General features: G+C 52.0%; 1 protein-coding gene across 1 annotated transcript in view; it reads left to right on the top strand.

Moving 5' to 3' along the window:
- The first annotated feature begins 1048 nt into the window (after positions 1 to 1048).
- The window catches only part of chadla (chondroadherin-like a), a 55992-nt gene continuing 38170 nt past the window's right edge, over positions 1049 to 18870 (top strand). The window contains exon 1 of the mRNA XM_072492006.1: positions 1049 to 1201. The gene's annotated coding sequence lies outside the window, so the exon portion shown is untranslated. The remainder of the gene's footprint in view (positions 1202 to 18870) is intronic.

Genomic DNA, 18870 nt, shown 5'->3' on the forward strand with positions numbered 1-18870 from the left:
CCACAGTTTACATCTACTCTCCGTTTCGAGTGAATTGATGGTTGCACCAGACAGTTAACTGCCAAGCCTTTGTTTAAGTTCAAACCAGGCAAGTGGACTCTGATTGGCCGAGGCATTGTCACGGGGACTGAACCAGGCAATGGTGGCCCTCCGAGCTTTAGTTTCGTTGAAATAATGAAACTATTAATTGGCCTCCGTACCTCTGGCATCAAAGAGGGAGGACCGAAAAGAATCGGCCAGGGGCCTAATCGAATCGCTAACCTGTGATGACCTCGCCGCAAAGAGCGCGTGGGGTAATGAGGAGAGAGCTGTGTTGATCTTGCCAGTGATGAACTCCAAGTGGAACAGCCTGCCTAAAGACCATAAGACACAGGAGCAGAATTAGGCCACTCGGCCCATCGAGTCTGCTCCGCCATTCAATCATGGCTGATATTTTTCTCATCCCCAATTCTCCTGCCTTCTCCCCGTAACCCCTGATCCCCTTAATAAGGCCATAAACTGGGGTGGACTGCCGACACCTATTGACTTGTCACTCCGTCCCTGCAGCAATCAGCTCAGACAGAAAACGTTAGTATTTGGAGTGAGCCCCGGGCAGCTCTGGGACTCAGTAAACAGCCAACGAACAGCCGAGAGAAAGATCTCTTTGTTCCCTCGTTTCCAGGTTCAGTAACAACCCCCTCTGGAAATAAAAATCCACGGATGCTTCTGCAGGCAGTGGAAAATTCCAGGTCCTCGCTCTCAGTCACAGTGCCTCACCCCCCCCCCCCCCCCACACACACACACACACCACACTCCCAGCTCCCCCCCCCCCCCCCCCCCCCCCCCCCACTCTCTCTCTCTCCGACACAAGCTCTCGCAGCACCGGTGGGACTGGGGGCCTCGCTCTGGAGGGATGTGAAGGCATCGAACCTGTCCCCTCCCTCTCCTCACTGTCACCTTCAAAGTTCCACAGCACTGCCGCAGGCTGCTGGTCTCCCGGAGGTTTCTCAAACAGCTTCCAGTTTCTGTCCTGAATCCATAGCGTGGGCAAAACAGTTAGCGGGGTGCGGGGTACGGGGGGAGGGGGGCAGATCTGCACATCTGAAACTCTCAGTACACAGAAAAGCCCCCCTTTATCCCTCCCCCCTTCCCATTCAAGTTCAAGTGTGAGGAGGTTACAAAGACAAGTCAACTTCCCAGACAGACTCCACCTGAAGGAAAGGTAAGTGATTTGTGCAGAAGTAAAATAATCTTTATTGTTGTCACAAGTAGGCTTACATTAACACTGCAATGAGGTTACTGTGTAAAGCCCCTAGTCACCACATTCCGGCACCTGTTCGGGTACACGGAGAGAGAATTCAGAATGTCCAATTTGTCATAATACACACCAGTATATCATGGTGCAGACTCACACACTGATGGACACACAGCGGGACCAATCAACACACACAACACCGCAGCCAATCACCAGTGAGAGCACACGCACTATAAAGACAGGGAGTGATGCGCGATCAATTGCACAGAGACTAAAGTTGGGGACAACTGTGGCTTTATTACAGTCAGATGTGTGGCCTCCTGCTGCCGCTGGCGAAATGGCAGGGCACTGGAGGTCATGTATATTTATACAGTTCTCCGTGGGCGGAGCCAGCCAGCAGGAGCTACCGGCGACCATGTAGCGCAGGTCCTACCTTACATCTCCTATTACAGTGGATCACCACATTCACCCCCTGTTAAAAATGAGTCCGGCGGGGGTGACGTGAAACTATATACAATTAGTGCGATTATGTACAGTGGTAGGGAAAGAAAAGTCCATGTTGACGGTCCGGAGTCCGTCAAAGGTTCAGCCGGTCCGGTGCTTTGGTGCTTCGTTGGGAGCGGCGTAACGGTGGCGGCGAAGTCGGTGCTGGCGGTGGTGGCGGTGCTGATGCTGGCCAGTCATCGGGGAACTCCGAGAGTGTGCAGAAGTCCTCTTTGTCCTCTTGTGCGGAAAAGGTGAGGGGGGGGGGGCGGTGGTCTGGTGGGGTCAATATTGGCGGCGCGGTGGGAGGTGGTGGGGGGGGGGGGAGCGCATTGGTTTGGGGGGGGGGGTGTTGGGGTGGAACCTGACGGTGCCAGGTCCCTGAGTGAGACAGTATCTTGGCGGCCGTCGGGGAACTCAACGTAGGCATATTGAGGGTTGGCGTGGAGCAGGTGGACCCTGTCCACCAAAGGGTCCGCCTTGTGGAGTCGGACGTGCCTACGGAGAAGGACCGGTCCTGGAGCAGCGAGCCAAGTCGGGAGCGACACCCCGGATGTGGACTTCCTGGGGAAGGTAAAAACACGTTCATGGGGTGTGTTATTAGTGGCGGTGCACAATAGTGACCGGATGGAGTGTAGAGCGTGAGGGAGGACCTCCTACCAGTGAGAGGCTGGAAGGTTCCTGGACCGTAGGGCCAGCTGGATGGCCCTCCAAACCGTCCCATTCTCCCGTTCTACTTGCCCGTTTCCCCGGGGGTTGTAGCTGGTCGTCCTGCTGGAGGCTATACCCCTGCTGAGCAGGAACTGACGCAGCTCATCGCTCATGAATGAGGATCCCCTGTCACTGTGGATGTAGGCGGGGAAACCGAACAGAGCGAAGATGGTGCTGAGGGCCTTGATGACGGTGGCAGACGTCATAGCGGGGCATGGGATGGCGAAGGGGAATCTGGAGTACTCATCGACCACACTGAGAATGTACGTGTTACGGTCGGTGGAGGGGAGGGGCCCTTTGAAATCCACGCTGAGGCGTTCAAAGGGGTGGGAAACCTTTACCAGGCGCGCACGGTCCGGCCGGTAGAAGTGCAGCTTGCACTCCGCACAGACCTGGCAGTCCCTGGTGACTGTCCTTACTTCCTCGACGGAGTAGGGCAGATTGCGAGCTTTGACCAGATGGTACAATCGAGTGACCCCCGGGTGACAAAGGCTGTCGTGTCGGGCCCGGAGTTGGTCCACTTGTGCGCTGGCACATGTACCTCGGGAGAGGGCGTCTGGGGGCTCGTTGACTTTACCGGGGTGATACAAGATCTCGTAATTATAGGTGGAGAGCTCGATTCTCCACCACAAGATTTTATCATTTTTGATCTTGCCCCGCTGTGTGTTATTGAACATGAAGGCTACCGACCGTTGGTCAGTGAGGAGAGTGAATCTCTTACCGGCCAGGTAATGCCTCCAATGCCGCACAGCTTCAACGATAGCTTGGGCCTCCTTTTCGACGGATGAGTGTCGAATTTCAGAGGTATGAAGGGTGCGAGAAAAGAATGCCACGGGTCTGTCTGCCTGGTTTAGAGTGGCGGCAAGGGCGACGTCTGAAGCGTCGCTTTCTACTTGGAAAGGCAGTGACTCATCCACTGCGCGCATCCCGGCCTTGGCGATGTCTGCTCTGATGCGGGCGAAAGCGTGTTGTACCTATCCCCGAAAGGGGGAGTTGGGTGGACTGGATGAGTGGGCGTGCCTTGTCCGCATAGTTTGGGACCCACTGAGCGTAGTAGGAAAAGAACCTCAGGCAGCGTTTGAGGGCCTTGGGGCAGTGGGGGAGGGGAAGTTCCATGAGGGGGCGCATGCGGTCGGGGTCGGGCCCGAGAAGTCCGTTTTGGACTATATAGCCGAGAATGGCTAACTGGGTCGTACTGAACACACACTTCTCTTTGTTGTAGGTCAGGTTGAGAAGAGTGGCGATGCGGAGGAATTTATCGAGGTTGGCATCGTGGTCCTGCTGGTCATGGCCGCAAATGGTGACATTATCTAAGTATGCAAACCGTACTGGTCGACCATTCGGTCCATTTCCCTTTGGAAGACCGAGACCCCATTTGTGACACCGAAAGGGACCCTAAGGAAGCGGTAGAGGCGACCGTCCGCCTCGAAGGCCGTGTATGGCCGGTCCGACTTCCGGATGGGGAGCTGGTGGTCGGCGGATTTCAGGTCAATTGTTGAGAAGACCCGGTACTGCGCAATCTGATTGACCATATCAGATATGCGTGGGAGGGGGTACGCGTCGAGCTGCATGTACCGATTGATGGTCTGGCTGTAGTCCACGACCATCCTGTGTTTCTCCCCAGTTTTAACCACTACCACCTGGGCTCTCCAGGGGCTGTTGCTGGCTTCGATAATACCCTCCTTAGGCAGCCGCTGGACTTCGGACCTGATGAAGGTCTTGTCCTGGGTGCTGTACCGTCTGCTCCTAGTGGCAACGGGCTTGCAATCCGCAGTTAGATTGGCAAAAAGGGAGGGGGGATCGTCCTTGAGGGTCGCGAGGCTGCAAACGGTAAGGGGGGGGGTAAGGGCCCACCGAATTTGACGGTGAGGCTCTGGAGGTTGCACTGGAAGTCCAGGCCCAACAGGAGTGCAGCGCAGAGATTAGGAAGGACATAGAGGTGGAAGTTACTAAATTCTACACCCTGGACTGTGAGGGTGACTGTACAAAAGCCTCGGATCGGGACGGAGTGGGATCCGGAGGCTAGGGAGATCCTTTGATTGGCAGGGTGGACCGCGAGGGAGCAGCGCCTTACCGTATCTGGGTGAACGAAGCTTTCGGTGCTCCCGGAGTCCAGCAGGCACGAGGTCGCGTGGCCGTTGATTTTGACCGTCGTCGACGCGGTGGCCAGGTTGTGCGGGCGAGATTGGTCCAGCGACATCGAAGCGAGCTGCGGGTAGCCATCGGATGCTTCGGGTGGTGAGCATGTGCGGTTCCGATGTCCGGATGTCCGGGGACCCTGTGGGGAACAAGATGGCGGCGCCCATGGTGCGCACATTGTGGTGTCGGGACAAGATGGCGGCACCCATGGTGCACACATTGCGGGGTCAGGACAAGATGGCGGCGCCCATGGGGCGCACGTGGCTGAAGGGGGACAAGATGGCGGCGCCCATTGGTCGCACATGGACCTGGGAGGAGAAGATGGCGGCTCCCATTGTGCATCTGGCGTCGGGGAGGGGGCGATAGCGGGCGCGATCGCAGCGACTACGCGGGCCTGGAGCACAGCCGCGAAGTGGCCCTTTTTACTGCAGGCTTTACAAACTGCAGTGCGGGCCGGGCAGTGTTGGCGGGGATGCTTCTGCTGACCGCAGAAGTAGCAGCGGGGACCCCCAGGGTGCGCGGATCGGCGTGCGGTGCAGGCGTATTGGGAAGGCAGGGCCCCGGCTGAGGAGGTTGTCGGCGGGGTCCAGGAGGGGTAGGAAGGGGTAGAAGGGTGGGCAGCGCGGCGGGAGAGGTACGGTTGTACGTTACGGGATGTGACCGTCATGGAGAGCGCCAAGGTTTTCGTCTCCGCCAGTTCGAGCGTGGCCCCTTCCAGTAATCGTTCTCGGATGCGGTCCGACGCAATCCCCGTCACAAAGGCATCGCGCATGAGGAGATTCGCGTGTTCGGCGGCCGTGACGGCCTGACAGTCACAGTCCCGGACGAGTGGGATTAGGGCCCGCCAGAAGTCTTGGATGGACTCACCAGGTAGTTGCGAGCGGGTGGTGAGTACCTGCCTGGCGAAGAGCGTGTTCGTCTTCTGCGCGTAGTGTTCTTTGAGGAGTTCCATCGCTTTTGTGTAATTCGTGGCATCCTGGATCAACGGGAACACGCTGGAGCTCAGTCTGGAGTACAGGACGTTTAGCTTCTGAGCCTCCGTTGCCGCGGGGTCCGCCGCGTTGATGTAGGCCTCAAAACATGCTAGCCAGTGAGTAAAGTCTTTCCTGGCGTCGGGCGAGTGCGGATCCAGCTGCAGGCGATCGGGTTTGATTCGGATATCCATTCTGTGGAAAGTCTGACTGTAATAAATTGATGCACGATCAATTGCACAGAGACTAAAGTTGGGGACAACTGTGGCTTTATTACAGTCAGATGCGTGGCCTCCTGCTGCAGCTGGCAAAATGACAGGGCACTGGGGGTCATGCATATTTATACAGTTCTCCCTGGGCGGAGCCAGCCGGCAGGAGCTACCGGCGAACCTGTAGTGCAGGTCCTACCTTACATCCCCTAATACAGTGGATCACCACAGGGAGCATCAGAGTTCCCGCTCATTCGAGTTGCAGCTAGCTAGGAGGACAGAGCTCCCAGCCTGCAACACAGATATTCACCATGGGCTGAGTGCATCAACTGGTTAGGACAAGGCAAGTCTTTAGTTAAAGCTAGTATCGTGTTAACTCACAGTCTGAGTGTGTTTAAACAGTTAATGATTCAATAAAAGAGTGTTGCACTATATCAAGTGTTGGTGACCTGTATGTGAACCAGAACACCCAACACATCACAATCCACCCAACAAGCACGTCTATCGGGACTTGTGGGTGGAAACCGGAGCACCCGGAGGAAACCCACGCAGACACGGGGAGAACATGCAGCCTCCACACAGACAGTGACCCAAGCCGGGAATCGAACCCGGGACCCTGGAGCTGTGAAACAACTGTGCTAACCACTGTGCTGCCCTGCCGCTCTAGTGACTTTATTGTTATTTTCCTCAAATCCCCTTTTCTCCACTCTCCGGAGGTCGGGCCCAGTTCCACAGGCTTTCGGTGTCTCTGGGGGTGAGGGTTGGCAAGTTGCCTGGCATGGTCATCGCTGCTGCAGGCACACTTTGCAGTCAGACGCCAATCAGGAGCTGGGAGCTGGGACTGATATTAACCCTTTATAGCTGGGGTGAGCTGACGTCCGCTTTGCCCTTCCCCTGCTGGCCAATGTCGGTCACAAACCTACAGCGATGATCAAATTGCTGAAAGAGACACGATGGTGAGTTTTAGGGAAGTTGTATTTTGCTCGAATTCTCCGCTATTTTCGATCCTGCAATTGCTCAGTCAGCCTGACGGAGTGTGAGGTACACAATCATTGGAATTGAAAGTCTCCCCCTTTGAGGGCGAGAGCGGACTGGTGGTGATTTAACCTGAGGGTCACCGCACCTCAGGCGAGGGGCGAGGGTGACCTCAGCCGGAACGGGAATCGAACCCGTGCCATTGGCCTCGCTCCGGATCACAAACCAGCCGCCCAGCCAACTGAGCTAAACCGACCCCACCAATCAGAGGATAACGCAGCACCTTCATTACTTAGAATAACACCATTCCTTCACTGTCGCTGGGCCAAAATCTGGTGCCTGTCTGTGCGGAGTCTGCGCGTTCTCCCCGTGCCTGCGTGGGTTTCCTCCGGGTGCTCCGGTTTCCTCCCAAAGATGTGTGAGTTAGGTGGATTGGCCATAATCAATTGCCCCTTAGTGTCCAGGGCTGTGCAGGTTAGGTCACAGGGTTTTGGGGATAGGGTGGGTTTTGGTCTGGGAGGAGTGCTCTTTTGGAGGGTCAGTGCACACTCGCTGGGCGAATGGCTTCCTTCTGCACTCATGATTCTATTAAAATCCTGGAACTCCCTAACAGCACAGTGGGTGTACCTACACTGCATGTACTGCAGCGGGTTTAAGAATGCGGCTCACCCACCAGCCTCTCGAGGGCTGGGCAATAAAAAATGAAATGAAAATCACTTATTGTCACAAGTAGGCTTCAAATGAAGTTACTGTGAAAAGCCCCTAGTCGCCACATTCCGGCGCCTGTTTGGGGAGGCTGTTACGGGAATCGAACCGTGCTGCTGGCCTGCCGTGGTCTGCTTTCAAAGCCAGCGATTTAGCCCAGTGTGCTAAACCAGCCCCTTAGCAATAAATGCCCACATCCTGAGGCTGAATTTTACAATGCACAAAGGGGGGCCATTCAGCCCATCGAGCCTGTACCGACTCACTGAAAGACAGTTAGTCACTCCCCTTGCTCTCTCCTTCACGGCCCCGCCAAATGCCTCCATTTCAAATGTTTCTCCAAATCCCTTTTCCAGTTTATCGGTGAATCTAAAGATTCTCTTTTCCTCCACTTTTTGGTTCTTCTGCCGATTGTCTCAACCCCGGTTAGCAACCCCCCCCTCATTATTTAGTCGATCAAAGATGCTCATGACTTTGAAATCCTCTGTCCCTATTGCTCGCTGCTCCAAGGAGCTACATCGGGCTTTCAGTATAAAACCGACTGGCATAGAACCCTCCTGCGCTCACTCGGTTGGGTAGCACTTGCTTGGACTCTCTGCTGTACACAGAAACAAACCTCGTCCTCAACGTTGCAACTTGGTGAAGAGTCCTTCCTTTTGGCGGACATGATGCTGGCGACGAGGCGCAAGGTGGATGCCCTGTCGACGCTGAGGCCTTCCTGCTCAGCCACCTCCTGGGACTCCGGTTGAAGGTCAAAACCCTTGCGATGCCACTTGGACGCGGTCGATGCCAGGGCCGAAGACGGGGCCCGATGAGCAGAGCACGTGCACTTCTACCTTTACGCCAAGAATATCACGGAAGCCAAACGGCAAACGTTGATTTGTTGACGGCGTGCGGGGCTCTGGCGCATGGGGTTATCTGAGACCTCACATATCCGGATGCGCCGGACACCCACACCTTCGCCAAGCAAATGTTGGCCAGCGGTTTAATGCACCTCGTGGGTTAGCATTGCTGCCTCACGGTGCCGAGGTCCCAGGTTCGATCCCGGCTCTGGGTCACTGGCTGTGTGGAGTTTGCACATTTTTGTTTTTGTAGAACATAGCACATACAGTGCAGAAAGAGGCCATTCGGCCCATCGAGTCTGCACCAACCCACTTAAGCCCTCACTTCCACACTGTCCCCGTAACCCGATAACCCCTCTTAACTTTTTTGGACACTAAGGGAAATTTATCATGGCCAATCCACCTAACCCGCACGTCTTTGGACTGTGGGAGGAAACCGGAGCACCCGGAGGAAACCCACGCAGACACGGGGAGAACGTGCAAACTCCGCACAGACAGTGACCCAAGCTGGAATCGAACCCGGGACCCTGGAGCTGTGAAGCCACAGTGCTATCCACTTGTGCTACCGTGTCTGCGTGGGTTTCGCCCCCACAACCCAAAGATGTGCAGGGGAGGTGGATTGGCCTCCCCTGCACATCTAAAGCCTCCACATCCTTCTGGTAGTGTGGCGACCAGAATTGAACACTATACTCCAAGTGTGGCCTAACTAAGGTTCTATACAGCTGCAACATGACTTGCCAATTCTTATACTCAATGCCCCGGCCAATGAAGGCAAGCATGCCGTATGCCTTCTTGACTACCTTCTCCACCTGTGTTGCCCCTTTCAGTGACCTGTGGACCTGTACTCCTAGATCTCTTTGACTTTCAATACTCTTGAGGGTTCTACCATTCACCGTATATTCCCTACCTGCATTAGACCTTCCAAAATGCATGACCTCACATTTGTCCGGATTAAACTCCATCTGCCATCTCTCCGCCCAAGTCTCCAAACAATCTAAATCCTGCTGTATCCTCCGACAGTCCTCATCGCTATCCGCAATTCCACCAACCTTTGTGTCGTCTGCAAACTTACTAATCAGACCAGTTACATTTTCCTCCAAATCATTTATATATACTACAAAGAGCAAAGGCCCCAGCACTGATCCCTGTGGAACACCACTGGTCACAGCCCTCCAATTAGAAAAGCATCCTTCCATTGCTACTCTCTGCCTTCTATGGCCTAGCCAGTTCTGTATCCAACTTGCCAGCTCACCCCTGATCCCGTGTGACTTCACCTTTTGTACTAGTCTACCATGAGGGACCTTGTCAAAGGCCTTACTGAAGTCCATATAGACAACATCCACTGCCCTACCTGCATCAATCATCTTAGTGACCTCCTCGAAAAACTCTATCAAGTTAGTGAGACACAACCTCCCCTTCACAAAACCGTGCTGCCTCTCACTAATACGTCCATTTGCTTCCAAATGGGAGTAGATCCTGTCTCGAAGAATTCTCTCCAGTAATTTCCCTACCACTGAAGTAAGGCTCACCGGCCTGTAGTTCCCGGGATTATCCTCGCTACCCTTCTTAAACAGAGGAACAACATTGGCTATTCTCCAGTCCTCCGGGACATCCCCTGAAGACAGCGAGGATCCAAAGATTTCCGTCAAGGCCTCAGCAATTTCCTCTCCAGCCTCCTTCATTATTCTGGGGTAGACCCCATCAGGCCCTGGGGACTTATCTACCTTAATATTTTTTAAGACACCCAACACCTCTTCTTTTTGGATCTCAATGTGACCCAGGCTATCTACACACCCTTCTCCAGACTCAACATCTACCAATTCCTTCTCTTTGGTGAATACTGATGCAAAGTATTCATTTAGTACCTCGCCCATTTCCTCTGGCTCCACACATAGATTCCCTTGCCTATCCTTCAGTGGGCCAACCCTTTCCCTGGCTACCACTTTGCTTTTTATGTATGTGTAAAAAGCCTTGGGATTTTCCTTAACCCTATTTGCCAATGACTTTTCGTGACCCCTTCTAGCCCTCCTGACTCCTTGCTTAAGTTCCTTCCTACTTTCCTTATATTCCACGCAGGCTTCGTCTGTTTCCAGCCTTTTAGCCCTGATAAATGCCTCCTTTTTCTTTTTGACGAGGCCTACAATATCTCTCGTCATCCAAGGTTCCCGAAAATTGTCGTATTTATCCTTCTTCCTCACAGGAACATGCCGGTCCTGAATTCCTTTCAACTGCCACTTGAAAGCCTCCCACATGTCAGATGTTGATTTGCCCTCAAACATCCGCCCCCAATCTATGTTCTTCAGTTCCCGCCTAATATTGTTATAATTAGCCTTCCCCCAATTTAGCACATTCATCCGAGGACCACTTTTATCCTTGTCCACCAGTACTTTAAAACTTACTGAATTGTGGTCACTGTTACCGAAATGCTCCCCTACTGAAACATCTACCACCTGGCCGGGCTCATTCCCCAATACCAGGTCCAGTACCGCCCCTTCCCTAGTGGACTGTCTACATATTGTTTTAAGAAGCCCTCCTGGATGCTCCTTACAAACTCCGCCCCGTCTAAGCCCCTGGCACTAAGTGAGTCCCAGTCAATATTGGGGAAGTTGAAGTCTCCCATCACCACAACCCTGTTGTTTTTACTCTTTTCCAAAATCTGTCTACCTATCTGCTCCTCTATCTCCCGCTGGCTGTTGGGAGGCCTGTAGTAAACCCCCAACATTGTGACTGCACCCTTCTTATTCCTGATCTCTACCCATATAGCCTCACTGCCCTCTGAGGTGTCCTCTCGCAGTACAGCTGTGATATTCTCCCGAACCAGTAGCGCAACTCCACCTCCCCTTTTACATCCCCCTCTATCCCGCCTGAAACATCTAAATCCTGGAACGTTTAGCTGCCAATCCTGCCCTTCCCTCAACCAGGTCTCTGTAATGGCAACAACATCATAGTTCCAAGTACTAATCCAAGCTCTAAGTTCATCTGCCTTACCCATAATACTTCTTGCATTAAAACATACGCACTTCAGGCCACCAGACCCGCTGTGTTCAGCAACTTCTCCCTGTCTGCTCTGCCTCAGAGCCACACTGTCCCTATTCCCTAGTTCTCCCTCAATGCTCTCACCTTCTGACCTATTGCTCCCGTGCCCACCCCCCTGCCATACTAGTTTAAACCCTCCCGTGTGACACTAGCAAACTTCGCGGCCAGGATATTTATGCCTCTCCGGTTTAGATGCAACCCGTCCTTCTTATACAGGTCACACCTGCCCCGGAAGAGCTCCCAGGGGTCCAGATAATGGAAACCCTCCCTCCTACACCAGCTGTTTAGCCACGTGTTTAGCTGCTCTATCTTCCTATTTCTAGCCTCACTGGCACGTGGCACAGGGAGTATTCCCGAGATTACAACCCTCGAGGTCCTGTCTTTTAACTTTCTGCCTAGCTCCCTGAACTCCTGCTGCAGGACCTCATGCCCCTTCCTGCCTATGTCGTTAGTACCAATATGTACAACGACCTCTGCCCGTTTGCCCTCCCCCTTCAGGATGCCCTCTACCCGTTCGGAGACATCCTGGACCCTGGCACCAGGGAGGCAACATACCATCCTGGAGTCTCTTTCACGTCCACAGAAGCACCTATCTGTGCCCCTGACTATAGAGTCCCCTATTACTATTACTCTTCTGCGCTTTGACCCTCCCTTCTGAACATCAGAGCCAGCCGTGGTGCCACTGCTATGGCTGCTGCTGTTTTCCCCTGATAGGCTATCCCCCCCGACAGTATCCAAAGGGGTATATCTGTTCGAGAGGGGGACAACCACAGGGGATTCCTGCACTGACTGCCTGCCCTTTCTGGTGGTCACCCATTTCTCTGCCTGCACCTTGGGTGTGACCACATCTACATAACTGCGATCTATGACGCTTTCCGCCACCTGCATGCTCCTAAGTGCATCCAATTGCCGCTCCAACCGAACCATGCGGTCTGTGAGGAGCTCCAGTTGGGTGCACTTTCTGCAGGTGAAGCCATCCGGGACGCTGGAAGCCTCCCGGACCTGCCACATCTCACAGTCAGAGCACAGCACCCCTCTAACTGACATTGCGTCAATTAATTAAAATTTAAATTTAAATTAAAAAAAAATTTTTTTTTGAATATTTTTTTTTAATTTCAAAGTTACTGTTAACTATCTGTTTCCTAGCACTAGATTTCTAATAAAAATGCGAAAGCTAAATATAGTACTCTCCGATCTCTGGCTTAGATATCCCTCTAAATTATAATTAAGTAATTATGTTTAATTAGTTACCAATGCTCAGTTTTTTTAATTTAGTGTAGATTCCCAACCAGCCACTCAGGCCACAGCTTTTCTGTGATTTCACTTCAGTTTCCCCCCCGACACACACACAATTTGAAAAAGGTACAAAAGTAAAAATGCGTAAAAATCACTTACTTACCTTCGTGTTAATAATAAAATATAGTACTTACCTCACACCAATGGGTTTTATTATTAGGTTAGAGGAGGAGGGTGGGTGGGAGACACTACACGTGTAGTGTCTCGGGTTTCCTCTCCACCAGAATTTATTGGTGAGGGTCTTCCCAGACGTCCGCGGGTCGAACTTCCTGTTCCCGCCTTAAATACTAAAATATTTTTTAAAAACAGAAAAGAGGGACCGAAAACGGGACCAGGTAAGTGTTTTTAAAGCACAGACTTACCTCCCAGCAATCACTTCCGCACTGCCCCCGCTGAAATTGACAAACAGCTGTTCTCCTGCCGAAATCTACTTTTGCCCAGTCAAACCATTCCTGCTTTAGGGCAAAAATCAAGGTTGGCACTTCAGGGCAGTGCTGGGAGACAGCTGCACTGTCGTGGATGCTGCGTTTTTGGATGGAGGTTAAACCGTGGCTCCCTTTGACGTCATATGAAATCCCATGGCACGAGGTGGGGTGGGGGGGGGGGAGGTTAACACCCCCCTGTTATAACCCCCCCATTGTTGATCTCCCTGTAGGACTCATGGAATATGAGCTTTCTAGATAGGGGGGGGGGTTACAAACAAACATAAAAACCGGCCCTATGCGGGTCTCACCCCCACAGCCCAAAGATGTGCAGACTAGGTGAATTGGTCACTCTAAATTGTCCCTTAATTGGAAAAAGAAGAATTGGGGTACTCTAAATTTATTTTTAAAATAGCCGGCCCCAAGCAGGGCCTGGTGTGGTTAGTTCTCCCAGCAAGGACTATACTGGGAACGAGTTACTGCCTTGAGCAGAATATTGTATCTAGTTTAAATAAACCTCTGTTCACTTACTGCTGGCTCCCTCAAATTACTAAATGTCCCGGTCAATATTTATCCCTCAATCAACATAACAGGAAACAGATTACCTTATCATTATCACATCGCTGTTTGTGGGAGCTTGCTGTGCATAAATTGGCTCCCATTACAGCAGTTACTACGCCTCAAAAGCATTTCATTGGCTGTTCTGCATTTTGAGACATCCGGTGGTCATGAAAGGTGCTATACAAATTCTCCTTTCTCGAGAAACGCGTCCCAGTCTCCTTTCTCCACTTTTAATAATGGGGGATTGCGTGACGGACAGTGCGAAAGTCGGCAATTCCCCCGCACAGACCTTCCTCGATCAAAGAATTCGGCCACAATCTATTTTTGAAGTTGCAGAATCCTTTCATAAGGAATTGTTCCTCTGCCAGTTCAAAATGCAATTGTAAACGGGGGCTGGCCTCTGTTCCTGAGCCCAACAAGTGGTTGAGGCAACGTTTGGGAGGATTAATGAAGCGAGGATTGTTTTTTTAGGAATTTAACAATTTAAGAAGTGTTCCTTTCTTCGGTGCGACCTGGGGGAGCCTCTGCTCTGAATCAGGAAATGAAGGTGGTCTTTAAGGTTGGTCACTCAGGCTGAGTCAGCAATCCCCGGGCCGTAAACCCCTTCCAAGTCAAATAGAAGATTGCGACTGGCCATGGGTGTGAAGTATCGAACTCTCTGAGGTAATGGTTCTGCGGTACTGAGGTGTTGTTTGGCTAACGCACGCTGACTGACATAGCTCCCAACGGCTGCTGTCTCACTGGGACCTGTACTCCAGAAACAGTCCATGCTCGATCATCTGCTCGGTGCTGTAGGCTGTTCCCAGACAGGATGCAAGTTGGTACCATTGGCCTCGAACCCGTGTCCTCGGTGCCATGAGGCAGCAGTGCTAACCACTGCGCCACCCCGCAAGCTCAGTACCTTTGAGTAGCCAAATGTAGGGCTTTTAACATTATGAGGGGGTTTGATAGGGGAGACATCATGGGGAGACTGAAAACTAGAGGACATCAACAAAAGATATATGGTGGTGCGTTAGAGTTCATTCAGGGAAACCTCATAGAATTATAGAATTCCTACAATGCAGAGGAGGCCATTCGGCCCATTGAGTCAGCAGCCCTAACTAGGCCCACTTCCCCCGCCCTATCCCCGTAACCCACCTAACCTTTGGACACTAAGGGGCAATTTATCACGGCCAACCCACCTAACCTGCACATCGTTAGACTGTGGGAGGAAACCGGAGCACCCGGAGGAAACCCACGCACACACGGGGAGGATGTGCAGACTCCGCACGGACAGTGACCCGAAGTCAGAATTGAACCCGGGTCTCTGGCTCTGTGAGACAACAGTGCTAACCACCGTGCCACTGTGCTGTGCCAACCTGCACCTTTCCATGCTTGTTCTAGTCTGGGGCTACGTATGCAGAGTGAGGGTAGAGGCTCCAATATTCTTCCCATCCCATTCCTGAGCCGGAATCCCTCCCACTCTTACCGGCAGCCACTGATGTGTGTTTGGAAGGGTTTTGCAGGTTAATTCTCAACCTGTTTGGCTGCTTTACGAACCCACCTTCCTTGGACATCAAGTCCTGGGCTAGACAGGGGCAGCACGGAGTCGCAGTGGTTAGCCCTGCTGCTTCACGGCACCGAGGTCCCAGGTTCGATCCCGGCCCCGGTCACTGTCCGTGTGGAGTTTGCACATTCTCCCCATGTCTGCGTGGGTCTCACCCCCACAACCCAAAGATGTGCAGGGTAGCTGGATTGGCCACGCTCAATTGCCCCTGAATTGGAAACATTTTAAAAATATCGAATGTGGAATTCGCTACCACAGAAACAAGATGATGCAAATAACATTGATGCTTTTAAGGGGGAAGCTGAATTCGGGAGGTTCTGTTCTTGATCCAATGTTTCTCGTGAGGAGAGCGCCGTGTTTGGGGATCGGGAGAGGAGAAGGATGAGTTTAACTGGTAAATCCCAACTGGAGACTGATAGATGGAAAACTACCGAATGACACGCAGAATCGAGGGATGTCGTTGCCATGACGATGATATCACTGCACCAGAATCTTCCGGAGAGAGGAGAAAAATTGCATTTGCCAGTCATGTTATTTAGGGATAATTCCCAATTCTCTTCCCACACCTTGCGATGCGCTGAGGCACACATTGTCTGTTTCCATAGTGGGTAATAGTCTGTCACCAGGGCCTTATAGTTTGAGGGCTCCACTCCACATCGAGCATACCTGATCTGGAGTGTCTTACCGCCAGCCCTTGGAGAGTTTGGAAGGATTTGCGGGTTGATGGTCAAATTGTTTCGCCGCGTTAAGAACCCATCTTCCTTGGCGATCAGGTCCTGGGGCGGGACCCAAACTAATTTGAGGATAAAGCCATGTTTCATTTGCAACTCATGTCGAGGGAAGGGATCAAAACCGGGCCCCGCGCTCATATTTGAATTTTATGGATTGAGAACATTGGAAGGGTCAGTGCTAATATGGTCGTAAGAAATAGGAGGAGGGTCAGGCCATTTGGCTCATCGAGTCTGTTCAGCCATTCAATGCGATTATGGCTCAATCTATCTAATCGAGGCCTTAACTCCACTTTCCTGTCTGCTCCTCATAACCCTTGACCCCCTTGTCGATCAAAAATCTAACTCGGCGTTGAATGTATTCAATTACCCAGTCTCTTTGAGGAAGTGCAATTCTGGTCGCCGCATTATAGGAAGGATGTGGAAGCATTGGAAAGGGTGCAGAGGAGATTTCCCAGAATGTTGCCTGGTATGGAGGGAAGATCTTATGAGGAAAGGCTGAGGGACTTGAGGCTGTTTTCGTTAGAGAGAAGAAGGTTAAGAGGTGACTTATTTGAGGCATACAAGATGATCAGAGGATTGGATAGGGTGGACAGTGAGAGCCTTTTTCCTCGGATGGTGATGTCCAGCACGAGGGGACATAGCTTTAAATTGAGGGGAGATAGATATAGGACAGATGTCAGAGGTAGGTTCTTTACTCAGAGAGTAGTAAGGGCGTGGAATGCCCTGCCTGCAACAGTAGTGGACTCGCCAACACTAAGGGTATTCAAATGGTCATTGGATAGACATATGGACGATAAGGGAATAGTGTCGATGGGCTTTAGAGTGGTTTCACAGGTCGGCGCAACATCGAGGGCCGAAGGGCCTGTCCTGCGCTGTAATGTTCTATGTTCTATTAAACATGACAGCCCCTCACAGAGAAGAAATTCCTCATCATCTCCATCTTAATCCCTCATCTTTAAACTGTGTCCCCTGCTTCTAGATTCCCTCATGAAGGGAAACGTTACCCCTCACCATCCACCCCGTTGAGCCCCATCAGAATCTACTAATCTAAGGAGCCAAAACTGTACACAGTGCGCCGGGTGTGGTCTCGAGAGGCGTACAAGAGACCCTGACTTTTATATTCCACCCCCCCCTCTCGCAATAAAGTCCAACATTCCATCTGCCTTCCTAACCACGTGCTGTTTCTACGTGCTAACGATTCATGCACCCAGTCCCTCTGTAATGTAGCTTTCTGCAGTATTGGGATCTATCCCCCTTCTCTTCGGAGTCTTTGGCCAAGCTCTGTACTCATTCAGTACCACAAGGTTATCAAAATTGGAATGGAAGAAAGTCAAGGGAATGTGTAACTCTGATGGAAATGTACTTTGTACATCAGCCAATTCAAAATGTTCTGTAATGTTTATGATAGATTTTCTGAATAAAGTATATTTCTTGAAAAAAAACAACTCATCTCCACAAAGAGGGACCATGCAGAATGGCACTTGTGGGGGTCTCACAGGAGATCGGAGGGCCCCAGGTGCATGCCCTTTGGGAAGGGTGGTACCCGGTGCAACCTTGGCACCCTGGCATGCCCAGGTGGTGCTGGCAGGGACACTGCCAGGGTACCAGGTGTGGTAGTACCAGGTGTTGCGGTACCTAAGAGGTGGATGCCCATTGGTTAGACCCAGGAGTCTACCATTGGCTGATGTACATAGCTCCGCCCTGAGAGGCGGAGTATAAGAACCGGTGCCGTCCCAGCAGCCTTCACTTTCTGTATCGAAGCTGCTGGGGACGAGTTTCTAGCAGATTAAAGCCTTCAGTTATGAATCACTGCGTCTTGAGAGTAATTGATTGCGCATCACCAGGTTAGCATCTTTCACGCCGTGGCGGGTGCAGGGAGGCCCCACATGGGGCTTGGGGAGTTGGGGGACATGTCAGGGGCTTTAGAGATCAGGACGCCATTTTTAAATGGCGTCCCAATCTCTCGCTACACTGAGGAGTTCCAGCGAGAGGAGCTCCTCAGTACAGAGAACGGGGCTGAGTGCGGCCTGGGCCGGCCGGTCCCCGCTGAAGCCCCCTAGCTAACGCGTTTTACAGCGTTGTGTTTCTCGGCGCTGCGACCGCTGGGAAGCACGCGGCTGAACCCGCTGGCTATGGGACTTTCTTGTTGCATCGCACCCTCTGTCTCTCTATTCTCCCTGCCAAACGTAACTTCCCTTTCAGCCACTTTCCGTGTCATTTGGCGGTCCTGCGGCAAAAGGTCCCCCTCGGACGTGAACAAACCCTTTTGCTGGCCCCTCACGTTACCCGTGCCGTCCGCAATTACACCCACAGTGGGCAGGACTGGAAAATCTAGGCCTTTGTATTCTCCTCAGATTTGTTTTCCTTCCTATCTTTGTATTGTCAGCAAGTCTGGCTCCCATACACTCGATCCCAAACAATCAGTTACCAGACTGCTTCCCAGGGTGACAATGTCTCAATTCAAACTATGTTCAGGTTAAATGTTATTAAAGTTAAGTTTCAGCCAAGTATAGATTGAATTGTTGTCTTTACAGCTACAATGGGGACTAAGACACACAAATGGAGGCATAAATTTTCTTTTTAAATTTAGAGCACCCAATTCATTTTTTCCAATTAAGGGGTAATTTAGCGCGGCCAATCCACCCACCCTGCACATCTTTGGGTTGTGAGGGCGAAACCCACGCAAACACGGGGAGAATGTGCAAACTCCACACGGACAGAGACCCAGAACCGGGATCGAACCCGGGACCTCGACGCCGTGAGGCAGCTGTGCTAACTGATGCACGATCAATTGCACAAAGACTTGAGTTGGGTACAACTGAGGCTTTATTGCTCTAAGATATGTGGCCTCCCACAGCAGCTGGCGAAATGGCTGCCGCATGGAGGACACACATATTTATACTCCGCCTACTGGGCGGAGCCAGCAGGCAGGGGCTACCAACGTACCTGTAGTACAGGTCCTACCATACATCACCTAATAGAGGTGCAACATTGGTTTATCACATTCACCCC

The sequence above is a fragment of the Scyliorhinus torazame genome, chromosome 29 (genome assembly GCF_047496885.1).
Source record: "Scyliorhinus torazame isolate Kashiwa2021f chromosome 29, sScyTor2.1, whole genome shotgun sequence".
Taxonomy (NCBI): Eukaryota; Metazoa; Chordata; class Chondrichthyes; order Carcharhiniformes; family Scyliorhinidae; genus Scyliorhinus; species Scyliorhinus torazame.